Raw genomic sequence first — 14,327 nt, forward strand, 5'->3', positions numbered from 1 at the left:
CCTCTTCACCTGAGCACTTCCTTCATGAGCCACTTGTAAGGTGTTCCAAATTTTCTGTCACGACCCGAAATTCCCATCTTCGGACCGTGATGGTGCCTAACATTTCATTTGCTATTCAAGCCAACGTTAGAACAATATTATCCATTTTTATAACAATTTAAAATTTATTAATAACAAAGAAACAAATGCGGAAGCAAAGTTTGAAATATAATGAATAATCCATAAAAACAATGGTGTCTAAATACCATCACAGAATTGGTGTCACAAGTGCACGAGCTTCTAGAATAATACAAATAAAGGTCTGAATAAAATATAGCTGTCTAGAAATAAACACACAGCTAAAGTAAAATAGACGGGGACTTCAGAACTGCGGACGCCATGCAGTTATACCTCAAGTCTCCTCCGAGTAGCTGAAATCCGAGCAAGTCTATGGCACGCCACTGGGACCAACTCCGAAATATGCACAAGAAGTGCAGAGTGTAGTATCGGTACAACCGACCCCATGTACTGGTAAGTGCTGAGCCTAACCTCGACGAAGTAGTGACGAGGCTAAGGCGGTTCACTTATATTAACCTGTACACAATATTAATAACAACAACAAATAATAGAAATAAATCAGGTAACTCATTTATAATAATTGAAGCCAACTCAGCAGTCATAATCCAATATTATTTCTCACAAATCTGTTGCAGCGTGCAACCCGCTCTCACAATATATTCATATTTAATTTTGTTGCAGCGTACAATCCGCTCTCCCAATATATTCCTTTTAATCAAGTCTGTCATATATTTATTTCAATCAAGTATATATATAGACTTTTAAATAAGTCTGTTGCGGCGTGCAATCCGATCCCCCAATATTGACTTTTAAATAAGTCTATTGTGGCATGCAATCCGAGCCCCCAATATTGACTTTTTATAAGTCTGTTGCGGCGTGTAACCCGGGCGTGCAACCCGATCCTCCAATATGGACTTTTTAATAAGTCTGTTGCGGCGTGCAACCCGATCCTCCAATATATCCATTTCAATCAATTCTTATCGAAGAAATTTTCTCAATAAATACAATAATTAATATAAAATTATAAAACAACAAGCATACAATAATTATGATTTAATTATGAAACAAACAATGACAAATAGTAATTTATCATGGGAATCAAGAAGAAAATAGGCAGTTTAATGTTTAATATGCTAAATGTCAAATAACAATTAAAGCACATAATTCAAGTAGCATGTAACAACTAATGCAGGAATTCAAGAATTAATATTTGACAAAAAATATGAGAAAAACAATTATTATAATAATTAATATATAATTTAAAATAATTTATGATTTTTTAAGTAAGCAGACAAAATAATTAATTTCACGACGTATAGACAATCGTCATCTCGCCTATACGCCGTTCATATACTTTTCACATAACAAATAATTTAAGGGTTCTATTCCCTCAAGTCAATGTTAACCACGACACTTACCTCACTTTGAAAATTCCAATCAATTATTCAACCACAAATTTTCCTTTTAAATTTGTCTCTGAAAGCTTCAAATCTATTCACAAATATTTCGATATATTCAATACTAATCATAGGAATTAATTCCATATGAATTTACAAATTTTTCGGATAAAAATCCGAAATTCATTTAAATATTCGACAGTGGGAACCTCATCTCAGATCTCGAAAAAACTCATAAAATCCAAACACCCGTTCTGATACGAGTTCAACCATACAAAAATTGTCCAATTCTGATATCAAATGGACCTTCAAATCTAAATTTCTCGTTTTTTTTAAGATTTTTGAAAAATCTGATTTCGCTTCCATAAATTCAGGGATTCATGATATAAACGAGTATGGAATCATGAAATATAATCAATATAGGATACGGAATACTTACCCCAATGTTTCCCGTAAAAATCGTCCAAACGTTCGCCTTAACCGAGCTCAAAATGACCAAAATGAGTAAAAATATCGGACTCTTCGATATATACACTGCCCAGGCATTTCCGCACCAGCGGTGCCTGGGCTCGCACATGCGATCTTGCATCTGCGAGAAAAATCTCGCATCTGTGAAATGGGGCGTCCAGGCAAGGCCTCGCACCTGCGGAGGAAAAATGTGCACTTATGCAGCCTTCGCTTCTGCGATCATTTGTTCCGCTTCTGCGGACGCGAGGGTGCATGCAGGTTTCCGCACTTGCGGACTTCTGTCCAGCCATGCCCGGGCGCATCTGCGATTGAAGGCTCGCTTCTGCGGGCTCGCACCTGTTAGAAAAATCTGCAGGTGCGATTACAGCAGAAGGAAAAATACGGATTTTGCTTAAGTCCATTTCTTGATCCGATTTCAAACCGTATCACTCTCGGGGTACTCGGGACCCCGTACGAATATACCAAAAAGTCCAATAACATAATACTGACTTACTCGGGGTCTCTATCATGTCAAACAACGCTAAAATTATAATTCACACCCCAATTCAAACTTTAAGTTTTAAACTTTCAATTTGCAAATCTCGTGCCAAAACATATTAAATGAATCCGGAATGAATTCAAATTTGGCACATAAGTCATAAATGACATAACAGATCTGTTTAAATTTCCAGAATCGGATTCCGGCTCCGATATCAAAAAGTCAACCCCGTGGTCAAACTTGTAATCTTTAGCCTTTAAATTGCTAGTTTTGTTAAATGGTCATAACTTGAGCTAGGGACCTCCAAATTAAATTTCGGGCATACGCCCAAGTCCCAAATCACGATACGGAGCTACCAAAACTGTCAAAACACAGATCCGGATCCGTTTACTAAAAATGTTGACCAAAGTCAACTCACTTGAGTTTTAAAGTTCTATTTCACATTTTAATTCATTTTTCACATGAAAACTTTCCGAAAAATTTTACGGACTGTGCATGCAAGTCGAGGAATGATAAATGGTGCTTTTCGAGGTCTTAGAACACATAATTACTTATTAAATTTAAAGATGACATTTTGGGTCATCACATTCTCCACCTCTAAAACAAACGTTCGTCCTCGAACGGAGTTAGAAAAAGTTCCTGAGCTGGAGAAAAGGTGTGGATATTTACTCCGCATGTCCGACTCAGACTCCCAGGAAGATGCCTCTACCGGCTGACCTCTCCATTGCACCCGAACTGAATGATAACTCTTAGACCTCAACTGTCGGACCTGTCAGGCTAGAATAGCCACCGGCTCTTCCTCGTAAGTCAAATCTTTGTCCAATTGGACTGAGCTGAAATCTAACACATGGGACGGATCACCATGATATTTCCGGAGCATAGAAACATGGAACACCGGATGAACCGCTGATAAACTAGGTGGTAATGCAAGCCTGTAGTCTACTTCACCCACCCTTTCAAGAATTTCAAAGGGTCTGATATACCCAGGGCTCAACTTGCCCTTCTTTCCGAACCTCATTACACCTTTCATAGGTGAAACCCGAAGCAAAATTCTTTCTCCAACCATGAATGCAATATCACGAACTTCACGGTCGGCATAACTCTTTTGCCTAGACTGAGATGTGCGAAGTCGATCCTGAATAATCTTGACCTTATCCAAGGCATCCTGTACCAAATCGGCACCCAACAACCGAGCCTCTCCCGGTTCAAACCAACCAACTGGCGATCGACATTGCCTTCCGTATAATGCCTCACATGGAGCCATCTGAATGCTCGACTGGTAGCTATTATTATAAGCAAACTCTGCAAGTAACAAGAAATGATCCCAAGAACCTCCAAAGTCTATAACACAAGTGCGGAGCATATCTTTCAATATCTGAATAGTGCGCTCTGACTGTACGTCTGTACAGCCCTCCAGAAATGTGAGGTAAACTGTGTGCCTCGATCTGAAATAATAGACACGGGCACACCGTGAAGGCGGACAATCTCACGAATGTAAATTTCAGCTAACCTTTTTGAAGAATAGGTAACTGCCACTGGAATGAAATGCGTTGACTTGGTCAACCTGTCCACAATGACCCAAACTGTATCAAATTTTCTCTGAGTCCATGGGAGCCCAACAACAAAATCCATAGTGATACGCTCCCACTTCCACTCAGGAATTTTTAACTTCTGAAGTAAACCACCAAGTCTCTGATGCTCGTACTTAACTTGTTGACAATTCAGACACCGAGCTACATATGCAACTATATCCTTTTTCATTCTCCTCCACCAATAATGTTGCCGCAAATCTTGATACATTTTGGCGGTACCTGGATGAATAGAATACCTGGAACTGTGTGCTTCTTCAAGAATTAATTCACGAAGTCCATCCACATTAGGCACACAAATATGACCTTGCATTCACAGAACCCAATCTTCCCCCACAGCAACCTGTTTGGCATCACCGTGCCATACCGTGTCCTTAAGGACAAGTAAATGAGGATCATCATACTGCCTCTCTCTGATGCTCTCATATAAAGAAGACCGAGCAACTGTGCAAGCTAGAACCCGATTGTGTTCTGAAACATCTAACCTCACGAACTGATTAGCCAAAGTCTGAACATCAGCAGCTAATGGCCTCTCACCAACTGGAATATACGCAAGACTACCCATACTCATAGCCTTTCTACTCAAGGCATCGGCCACCACATTGGCCTTTCTGGGGTGATAAAAAATGGTGATATCATAGTCTTTCAACAACTCCATCCATCTTCTCTGCCTTAAATTAAGATCCTTTTGTCTGAACAGATACTGGAGGCTACGATTATCAGTAAATACCTCACACGAGACACCGTAGAGGTAATGCCTCCAATTCTTCAGCGCATGAACAATGGTTGCCAATTCTAAGTCATGAACAGGATAATTCTTCTCGTGAACCTTCAACTACCACGACGCATATGCAATTACCTTGCCATCTTGCATTAATACGGCACCAAGCCCAATGTGAGATGCATCACAATATACCGTATACGATCCTGAACCTATGGGTAATACCAACACTGGCACCGTAGTCAAAGCAGTCTTGAGTTTCTGAAAGCTCAACTCATATTCGTCTGACCATTTAAATGGGACAACCTTCTGGGTTAGTCTGGTCAGTGTGCTTACTATAGATGAAAACCCTTCCACGAACCGACGATAATAACCTACCAAACCTAGGAAATTCCGGATCTCTGTAACTGAAGTAGGTCTAGGCCAATTTTGAATAGCCTCAATCTTCTTAGGATCCACCTTTATGCCTTCTGCCGATACAACATGCCCCAAAAGGCCATTGAGTCTAACCCAAACTCACATTTTGAAAATTTGGCATATAACTGATTATTCTTCAAGGTGTGAAGCAGACTTCGAAGATGCTGCTCATTTTCATCTCGACTGCTGGAGTAAATCAAGATATCATCAATGAATACAACCACAAAAGAATCTAAATAAGGCTTGAACACCCGATTAATCAAATCCGTAAATGTTGTTGGGGCATTTGTCAACCCAAATGACATCACTAGGAATTCGTAATGCCCATACCGAGTTCGAAAAGATGTTTTAGGGACATCAGATGCCCTAATCTTCAATTGATGGTAACCAGACCTCAAATTGATCTTCGAAAATACCTTGGCACCCTGAAGCTGATCAAATAAGTCATCAATTCTTGGCAGCGGATATTTGTTTTTGATAGTGGCCTTGTTCAACTGCCGATAGTCTATACACATCCGCATAAAGCCATCTTTCTTCTTTACAAATAATACTGGTGCACCCCAGGGCGAGACATTGGGTTTAATGAATCCCTGATAAAGCAAGTCTTGTAACTGCTCTTTCAATTCTTTCAACTCTGGCAGAGCCATATGGTATGATGGAATAGAAATGGGCTGAGTGCCTGGAGCCAAATCAATACAGAAGTCAATATCTCTGTCGGGTGGCATCCCCGGCAAATCTGCAAGAAATACTTCTGAAAATTCACGAACAACTGGTACTGAGTCCATAGAAGGGATATCCGCACTGGGATCACGAATATAAGCCAAATAGGCTAGACACCCTTTCTCTACCATACGCCGAGCTTTCATATAAGAAATAACCCTGCTGGCAGAATGGCCAGGAGTTCCTTTCCACTCTAACCGAGGTAACCCCGGCATAGCTAGGGTCACTATCTTGGCATGACAATCTAATATAGAATGATAAGGAGACAGCCAATCCATACCCAAGATGACATCAAAATCTACCATATCAAGAAGTAGAAGATCCACACTAGTCTCAAGATTACCAATAGTAACCACACACGAATGATAGACATGATCTACTACAACAGAGTCTCCCACCGGTGTAGATACACACACAGAAGCACTCAGAGAATCACAAGGCACAGCCAAATATGAAGCAAAGTAGGAGGACACATAGGAATAAGTAGATCCTGGATCAAATAGAACTGAAGCATCTCTATGGAAAAGTGGAATAATACCTGTGATCACAGCATCAGATGACTCGGCCTCAGGCCTAGCTGGAAAAGCATAAAATTGGGGCTGGGCCCCACCACTCTGAACTGCATCTCTCGGACGGCCTCTAACTGGCTGGCCTCCACCTCTAACGGTCTGACCTCCACCTCTAATGGCCTGATATCCACCTCTAATAGCCTGACCTCCACCTCTAGCTTCCTGACCCTTTTCTCTAGCTGGCTGAGCAGGCGGTGAAGCAATCAGTGCCAGTATGGTGGCACGAGAATCTTGCTGAGATCTGTTACTCGCCAATCTAGGGCAATACCTCCTGATGGGACCAATGTTCCCACACTCACAACACCCATCCTAATGCCGTGGCTGCTGAAGCTAAAGCTGACCCAGAAGGGCCAGATAACCATTATAGTAACTCTGGAGTGGTGGTGCACTGAAAGGAGCTGAATGTGCACTGAATACTGGCTGCCCAGAGTAAGGCATAATAGGACCGTGACTCCCTGAAGCACTGGGAGATACATGAAGTGCTGAATGAAACAGTCTGGGAGGATGACCCCTACCAAAATTACCTCTGCCTCCAGACGAGGCACTACTGAAACCACCGAACTGACGAGGCCTCTTATCAGACCCTTGTCCTCTCTCTTATGCAAGAACCATCTCGATTCTCCTCATGACATTAGCAGCCGCCTGAAAAGAAATTTCACTTCCGGTCTCCTTGGCCATCTGAAGCCTGATAGGGTGAGTGAGTCCCTCAATAAACCTCCTCACTCTCTCTCCCTCAGTAGGTAGAAAAATGAGAGCATGACGGGCAAAATCCACAAAATGAGACTCATACTGAGTAACAGTCATACTGCTCTACTGTAGACGCTCAAATTGCTTGTGGAATTCCTCTCTCAGTGTGATAGGGAGAAACTTCTCCAGAAATAGCTGAGAGAACTGCTCCTAGGTAAGTGCAGGCGATCCGACTGGTCGGGTCAATGTATAATCTCTCCACCACATCTTGGAGGAACCCTTCATCTGAAATACAGCAAAATCAACCCAATTGGTCTCAACTATACCCATGTTCCGCAACACCTCATGGCAGCGTTCAAGATAATCCTGTGGGTCCTCAGAAGGTGTACCACTGAAGTGAACTAGAAAGAGCTTCGTAAACTTATCCAGTCTCAATAAGGCCTCAAAAAACATGGCAGGCCTATCACCGATCTGTGCCGCAACAACTGGTTGAACTACCCCAACTGGCGTGGCTGTTGGAGCCTAATTCTAGGGAGCCATCTACTCCAGAGCGAGAGTAGTAGGAGTTTGTGCTCCTCCCCTAGCCTATGAGATGGCTGGTGCCACTGAAAATGTACCATTCTGGGCCACTCCCTCCATAAGACTTACCAAACGGGACTAGAGTGGAGTGGCTATGAATCCTCTCGGGACTTGAATTGGTCCAACTGGTATATTCTGAACCGGAACTTCCTCCTGAAGATCCACCTGAGGTTCTATAACAGGTGTAGCTGCTGGAGCTCTGGACTGAGCTCTACCTTGGCCTCTGCCTCGGCCTCTGGCATGACCTCGACCTCTACCCCTGGCTATAGTTATTATCGGGGGTTCTGGTCCCTGTCCATCAGTAGAGGTATTATGTGTTCTTACCATCTACGAGAGAATAAGAGTAGAATGATTCAATCATTGATGATAGAATAAAATCGCACGACAGAATAAGAAAGAAGTGATATTGTTCCTAAACTTCATAGCCTCTGAGAGATAAGTACAGACGTCTCCGTACCGATCCTTCAGACTCTACTAAGCTTGCTCGTGACTCGTGAGACCTATGTAACCTAGTGCTATGATACCAACTGTCACGACCCGAAATTCCCATCTTCGGACCGTGATGGCGCCTAATATTTCACTTGCTAGGAAAGCCAACGTTAGAATAATATTATAAATTTTTAAAACAATTTAAAATTTATTAATAACAAAGAAACAAATGCGGAAGCAAAGTTTGAAATATAGTGAATAATCCATAAAAACAACGGTGTCTAAATACTATCCCAGAATTGGTGTCACAAGTGCACGAGCTCCTAGAATAATACAAATAAAGGTCTGAATAAAATAAAGCTGTCTGGAAATAAACACACAGCTAAAGTAAAATAGACGGGGACTTTAGAACTACTGACGCCATGCAGTTATACCTCAAGTCTTCTCCGAGTAGCTGAAATCCGAGCAAGCCTATGGCACGCCGCTGGGACCAACTCTGAAATCTGCACAAGAAGTGCAGAGTGTAGTATCAGTACAACTGACCCTATGTACTGGTAAGTGCTGAGCCTAACCTCGACGAAGTAGTGACGAGGCTAAGGCGGTTCACTTACAATAACTTGTACGCAATATTAATAACAACAACAAATAGTAGAAATAAATCAGGTAACTCATTTATAATAATTGAAGCCAAGTCAGCAGTCATAATCCATTATTATTTCACCCAAATCTGTTACAGCGTGCAACCCACTCTCACGATATATTCATATTCAATTCTAATGCAGCGTGCAACCCGCTCTCCCAATATATTCCTTTTAATCAAGTCCATCATATATTTATTTCAATCAAGTATATATATAGACTTCTAAATAAGTCTATTGCGGCGTCCAATCTGATCCCCCAATATTGACTTTTAAATAAGTCTATTGCGGCGTGCAATCTGATCCCCCGATATTGACTTTTTATAAGTCTGTTGTGGCGTGCAATCCGATCCTCCAATATGGACTTTTTAATAAGTCTGTTGCGGCGTGCAACCCGATCCTCCAATATGGACTTTTTAATAAGTCTGTTGCGGCGTGCAACCCGATCCTCTAATATATCCATTTCAATCAATTCTTATCGAAGAAATTTCCCCAATAAATGCAACAATTAATATAAAATTATAAGACAACAAACATACAATAATTATGATTTAATTATAAAACAAACAATGACAAATAGTAATTTATTATGGGAATCCAGGAGAAAATAGTCAGTTTAATGTTTAATATGCTACATGTCAAATAACAATTAAAGCACATAATTCAAATAGCATGTAACAACTAATGCAGGAATTCAAGAATTAATATTTGACAAAGAATATGAGAGAAACAATTATTATAATAATTAATTTATGATTTAAAATAATTTATGATTTTTTAAATAAGCAGGAAAACAATTAATTTTATGACGTATAGACACTCGTCACCTCGCATATACGTCGTTCACAAGCTTTTCACATAACAAATAATTTAAGGGTTTTATTCCCTCAAGTCAATGTTAACCACGACACTTACCTCGCTTTGCAAATTCCAATCAATTATTCAACCACATCTTTTCCTTTTAAATTTATCTCCGAAAGCTTCAAATCTATTCACAAACAATTCGATATATTCAATACTAATCATAGGAATTAATTCCATATGAATTTACAAATTTTCTGGATAAAAATCCAAAATTTATTTAAATATTCGACAGTGGGACCCATGTCTTAAATCCCGGAAAAACTCGCGAAATCCAAATACTCGTTACGATATGAGTTCAACCATACAAATATTGTCTAATTCTGATATTAAATGGACCTTCAAATCTAAATTTCTCGTTTTTGGAAGATTTTTGAAAAATCTGATTTCTCTTCCATATATTCACGGATTCATGATATAACGAGTATGGAATCATGAAATATAATCAATATAGGATAAGGAATACTTACTCTAATGTTTCCCGTGAAAATCGTCAAAAGTTCGCCTTAACCGAGCTCAAAATAACCAAAATGAGTAAAAATGTCGGACTCTTTGATATATACACTGCCCAGGCATTTCTACACCTGCGGTGCCTGGGCCCGCACATGCGAGCTCGCATCTACAAGAAAAATCTCGGATCTACAAAATGGGGCTTCCAGGCGAGGCCTCGCACCTGCGGAGGAAAAATGCGCACCTGCGCTACCTTCGCTCTGCGATCATTTGGTCTGCTTCTACGGACGCGCAGGTGCATGTAGGTTTCCGAACCTGCGGACTTTTGCCCAGCCACGCCTGGCACATCTGTGATTGAAGGCTCGCTTCTGCGGGCTCGCACCTGCGAGAAAACTCTGCAGGTGCGATTACAGCAAAAGGAAAAATACAGATTTTGCTTAAGTCGAGTTGTTGATCCTATTTCAATCCGTATCACTCTCGGGGTACTCAGGACCCCGTACGAATATACCAACAAGTCCAATAACATAATACGGACTTACTCGAGGTCTCGTATCATGTCAAACAATGCTGAAATTACAATTCACACCCCGATTCAAACTTTGAGTTTTAAACTTTCAATTTGCAAATCTCGTGCCAAAGCATAATAAATGAATCCGGAATGACTTCAAATTTGGCACATAAGTCATAAATGACATAACGGAGCAGTTCAAATTTCCATAATCGGATTCCGGCTCCGATATCAAAAAGTCAACCCCGTGGTCAAACTTGAAATCTTTAGCCTTTAAATTGCTAGTTTTGTTAAATGGTCATAACTTGAGCTAGGGACCTCCAAATTAAATTTTGGGCATACGCTCAAGTCCCAAATCATGATACGGAGCTATCGGAACTGTCAAAACATTGAGCCGGGTCCATTTGCTAAAAATGTTGACCAAAAATAACTCACTTGAGTTTTAAAGCTCTATTTCACATTTTAATTTATTTTTCACATGAAAACTTTCCGAAAAATTTTACGGACTGCGCACGCAAGTAGAGGAATAATAAATGGTGCTTTTCGAGGTCTTAGAACACAGAATTACTTAGTAAATTTAAAGATGACATTTTTGGGTCATCACATTTCCTTAGCAGTAGTACAACTTTGAATTCTGTTGTACTCGTCTGGACCAAGTACACACACAAGCCATTTCTTGGCCTTAGCAATCTTCTCCCACTTTCTCAAGTCCTCAGCAGGGCAGTCAACTCTTGTCTTTGGCACCTCTTCTCCTTCGGTATTTATCTTCATGGTAGCCAATGGACCATCTGTGACAATGTCCCATAGCTCATAGTCTTCTCCTATGATGTGGTCTCTCATTCTATTTTTCCACCAGGAGTAATACTGGCCATTGAAGAGTGGTGGCCTAGCAGTGGATTTCCCTTCTCAGTTTTCAGGTGGTGCACTCATCTTGATCTTCTCCTAAGGTGTTAGCCTCTTCAAGGATAACCTGCTCTGATACCAATTGATGTTTTATATGTCAATACCACACAAGGGGGGGGAGGGGTAATTTGTGTGGTGTCCAATTTTTTGCGTGCACAGATTATAGAAGGACCTGGTTCTTCTATGTGTTCCAACTACTACTGATGCGGAATAATAAGTACAGAAAATAAAGAACACAGAGATTTTTACGTGGAAAACACCTGGCTCAAAAGGTGAAAAAACCATGACCTACTTCCCAGTAGGATTTTTTCAAAACTCTTTATTAATCAGTGAGCCAAAACAATATTTACAAAAACTCTTTTGTAAACCTAGGATTACCTCTAACCCTTTGTAGCAAACTAACCTCTAGCTATTTGCGACAAACTTCAAGTTAACTCTAACTTGAAAACATAAAGTACCTATTACATACGCTTCTAGATAAAGCTAAAAAGGTACAAGTTAAAACCACCTACTACAAATAACTAGACTAAAAGACAACAGGTAGAACTGGTTCTTCTAGCTGATTTAAGTAGCATCAGATTCGCATACTCAAATATCACTCGAACGGCTTGCAAAATTGCCTCGCTATTTTGCTCTCAATTCTTGCTTAACTTCTGCTTTTGTGCGTCACTGTACAATAAGAATATTCTGCAATCTATAGGAGTTAGTAGATAAAGAATTAACTAGAATCCTAATGCTACTCTTCCTTGATGGAAGAGTTATAGTTAAACTCAATTGCTAAATCCTTCCTTATCTTAGATACTGTTCTTACTGAATAAGGAGTCCCTCTCCTTATTATTTTTGCAATCTTTTCGAGATATCTCATTCTACCAGAATACGCTTATCTCCTGCATGTGCACCCCACGCAGAACCAGAATCCCTCCTTCCATTTTCAAAAATCTTCAGCGCCCCCCTCATTTTGTCTATAAAATATTCGAGTGGACCCCACCCGTCCCATAAAAAGACAAGATTGTTGGTCCCACATCCTAGCCATCCATTCCTATTATTGTGGTTTGCTTGTTTCAGACTCAAATATTTAATTCTTCAACTTTTCGAAAAATATAAATCAAGATATTCCGATTTAGTTTATGTCGAAACTCGTATAAATAATGCATATTAGGTGTTTTGAATATGTTCCATGTTGTTTTGTATTTTTTTTGCGTTTAAACTGGTATGTTATTTTTATCCGGACTAAGATATAAATGTTCTAAAAAATTATGTAAAAATTGAGAAATTATTATTATTTGGTAATAAAAATGTTAATAAATTACTTTTACTGCTTTATATGTATTTTCGTGAATATTTTGTGATTAAAATATATTTATTAATTTTATCTAGTTTAGATTATTTATTTGTTTAAAGACTAGTAATATAGTACCCTTTTAGTTTAGTAAAATGTAAAGCCTTTTAGCGTAGTATCCCTGTTGTTTAAGTATATCTTATACTGAGAGATCAAACACAAACTCTGTCCAATATACAAAAAATAATTATTTAATTTACAAACAAACATATAAAATTATGAAACTAACATGTAAAATAATAAAATTGACACACATAGGAATTCAGGATATCTTGGTGCTACTGGGCCTCAAATATCGAGCCTTGAACCCATATGTGAATACTTTGTCTAATTAAATATTGTATAATTATAAAAAATAATTATTTAATTTACAAAACAAACATACAAAATTATGAAACTAAGGACAAGAGAAATCAAGTCAATATCCAAGTTGTAGTAATTTTCATTGAATGTGTCCATTTCACATATGTGGGCGGGAATATATTTACCCACTTTCTACAGACCTGTGTTCTTCTTGCTCGCACGCAACATCCAATGACAATCCGTAAACCATCTGTGGCAAACAACCTTGTATACATCCGGACTTGACTCCCATACCGTCATCTCACGACACTCTTTTACACTGTACATTTTCGCCGCCCTGCTTAGGCGCGCTTTATCAGGAAAAAGTATGCCCTTTGCCATCACCGTTGGTCTAAAATCATCCCACATTGCTGTCCGAATTTCATCAAAATCCCTTGTGAGAGCATCCACATCCGGCATACTTGGCAAATGATCAAGGTAGGGAATCTTCCTTGAATGAAACGACACTTGGGACTCGTACACTCTTGGTCTAACGGGGGGTGGAGCATACTCCCTCGTCAAATCATGTCCTTCATTCTCTTCCTCCTTATCACCATCCTCACGAGGGAAGGGTGTGTCATCTCCGGAATTATCGGTATTGTTGTCATAATCACTGTTTCTTCCTCACTCTGTGCATCTGCCAGATCCCGATTTAATATGTCGTCTTCGGGCAATTGAGTCAGGACAGGTGGTTCAACTTGCTCGTTTTCACTGCACAAACAACAAAATAATAAGCTACTCAAATTAATAAATACTTTCCATATAGCTGTATCACTTCACTTACAAGTTGTAATGTGTTGACATTCCTTGATGGACATTATCCAGTTGGTGATGACTCCCGGATGGACCACCATGATCCAACACACCAGAACTACGTATATTCCAACTAGGCGTGGGTTCATAACTTGTAAAAGTCATATCTGGCCGGTACCCCCTGTGGAATATATGAGTGTTAATACAAATTCAATACAACAAAAATATACATCGTAACACTAAGGAAAATTGAAGTTTACCACTCGTCTTGTGGATTATGTAAAGCAGGAGAGAAATTATTTCCTCGCTCCTCATTCGCCTGTGGTGATAAGTTTAAATCAGGCCAAACTCTTTCAGCCGGAACCTGTCCGGCAAAAACTGCTCCAGAATAACCACCCGACGACTGAGGATTATCCCTACTA

The sequence above is a fragment of the Nicotiana tomentosiformis genome, chromosome 1 (genome assembly GCF_000390325.3).
Source record: "Nicotiana tomentosiformis chromosome 1, ASM39032v3, whole genome shotgun sequence".
Lineage (NCBI taxonomy): Eukaryota > Viridiplantae > Streptophyta > Magnoliopsida > Solanales > Solanaceae > Nicotiana > Nicotiana tomentosiformis.